This window comes from Mauremys mutica, chromosome 2, assembly GCF_020497125.1.
Source record: "Mauremys mutica isolate MM-2020 ecotype Southern chromosome 2, ASM2049712v1, whole genome shotgun sequence".
In the NCBI taxonomy this organism is placed as follows: domain Eukaryota; kingdom Metazoa; phylum Chordata; order Testudines; family Geoemydidae; genus Mauremys; species Mauremys mutica.
The window spans coordinates 47,170,978-47,173,137 of NC_059073.1; the positions used below are offsets into that span (position 1 = coordinate 47,170,978).

At 41.5% G+C, this 2,160-nt stretch overlaps 1 protein-coding gene across 10 annotated transcripts in view; it reads left to right on the top strand.

The window, feature by feature from the left end:
* The window catches only part of RUNX1T1 (RUNX1 partner transcriptional co-repressor 1), a 141,242-nt gene extending 140,991 nt beyond the window's left edge, over nucleotides 1-251 (top strand). For all 10 annotated transcript variants that reach the window (XM_045006917.1, XM_045006914.1, XM_045006908.1 and 7 more), the window contains one exon: nucleotides 1-251. This exon is cut by the window's left edge and continues 3,794 nt beyond it. The gene's annotated coding sequence lies outside the window, so the exon portion shown is untranslated.
* The last annotated feature ends 1,909 nt before the right edge of the window (nucleotides 252-2,160 follow it).

Consider the following 2,160-nt stretch of genomic DNA (forward strand, 5'->3'; position numbering starts at 1 on the left):
ATCGTGAAAAAAGAAAAGTTGTTGTGCAATACTTAATTCAGACATGTACCACGAGTTAATGGTAGACTAACACTGGGGGGGGCGGGGGGGTCTAGGCATCATGCTTTTGTCAGCATACTCTTGAGCTTTTAAGTCTACTATGTCTGAACTGTGGTTTCTTGTTTATCCTTTTTCTTTAGTTGGACTGTAATGTATGGTCTGTCAACCTGTGAATCTTTTAAAGTATGATTCAGGTATTGTTGTATTCTTTACTGTGTAATAAAAATGTTAAAATCTGTATTCCTCCATTCTCCGTGTAGTTTAATTCCTGATGTACTCTCTATAAAGGACTGTCTTATCAATCATTGGCCTTGGTACAGAAAATATATAGTTTGAAACATGTGACAGGCCAGAAACATATCCTCTAATCTAAACCCCTTCAGATTCTGGGAGGGGGGATCCTGGAATCAAATCCCTGGAGAATCTGCCTGTAGGGTTTTGGCTCCAGGTCAGATCCAAAACCAGAAAGTATCTGTTTTCTGTTTCCTGTTTGCATGAGGCATCTCAGAAAATGTTGGTACGGTAGAACCTAGGCCATTGATTTGATTCGCTTTCAAATCCAAAGCCACGCCTAAATTTATTACAGCAGCTCTTGGGCCATAGTTAATTTTAAGGATTCCTCTCCACTTGTAATTTTAGGCATAGATAAAATAATATTTTGAGTACAAACCCTTTCTGGCTATCTATTTCCACCTTCTAACTTGGTACTTCTCAAACACATTTTTGCTCGGCACTAAAGAAGTCATAGTCCCTAGCCCTGAGGTTATAATTGGAAATGGACAATAACATAGCACAAAGGGAGAGGGTTCTTATTTAACCAACTGTATAGAAAAAACTCTTTGGAAAGAGCTTTTGATTTCCGTGTGGATTAGTGATGGGCTCATGGATATAACCAGAAAGCTGAATAATGCATGTGCTATAGAACAGTAGCTTCTCATGGCACAATTTTATTTCGTTACCAGAAAAGACAGAGACGAAGCAAGTTCTATAAATCCTTGGGGAGACCTGTGAACACGGAGACTATTTATTTTTAAATGGTCAGAATTGCAAAGGTGAACAATAGCCTGTTTGATGTGCTTAGTTAAAGAACATATTGTCGCGTGCATTGTATTGTGATGTTTTTCTCCAATCACCTAATAAGCTTTCAAGACCACAGATACTGATACCCAAGTTATCCTCAGGTCCGCTTCTAGGACTTTTGTTTTAACCATCCTTAAGAGAAAGTACCGCTTGTAACAGATATCACTGAAAGTGCAGGAGCTTGTGACCACCCATGAGAGAATGTGGATGGGGCAGTGATTGTATCCCAGACTGGAAAGGAGCACCTCTAACAAAGCAAGGGGGAGGGGGGGGGTCAATTTTTTGCTGCCCCTCTGAGATTCTCACTTCGAGCAACTGAAATGCTGGAAAGGAAGTTTGGGTGAAGAGTTGCTAGTTTCCAAAAATGATAGATCCTAAAAACAAGAGAGCTGCAAGTCTCCTTGAAATATTCTGACCTGTTGAATGCCTAGTTTGTGAGGTTCTGCGACTGCTATGTAGTGTTGTCACTGAGACTAATGCAACAGCAGACTGTACAGTCTGAAGGGCAAGTCAGATGTCCTTTCTACAGATGTCCACCATGCTGAAATGATTTGTTTCTGTCCTCCTCATGTTAATTTATACAAAATTAAGACTTTTCTGTATTAAGCTACAACTTATAGAAGGAAAATGCAGCACCTCATTGAATCACTTGAATTTCTATTAAACAAATACAGTACTTGTGGAAGCCTGCTGCACTGAATACCTCTGTTGATCCAAAGAAGAAGTACAGGGCACAGCATTAGTGCAGGCTTCCCCACTGTCCCCAGCCAAGTCAAAGTGCCTCAGTCTTTCTGGAGTGATCACCACGGCAGGTGAAAAGGCAACTCAATCCTCATCAGACCCTGAAAGGGTCAGCAAACAACTAGCCTGGGCATTTTCCAGATGAGTCAGTGTTGACAATGGGCTGTAGGGCTCGTAAGCCAGCTGCTTTCCTCTTAACAGTGCCAAAAAAACCTAGTGCGTTGTCAAGCCAGCAGAGCCAACAAAGCGCTGATCAGAGGTCTCGGCTCATGCACCTTGCTCTGAAAACCAGCCGGCTTT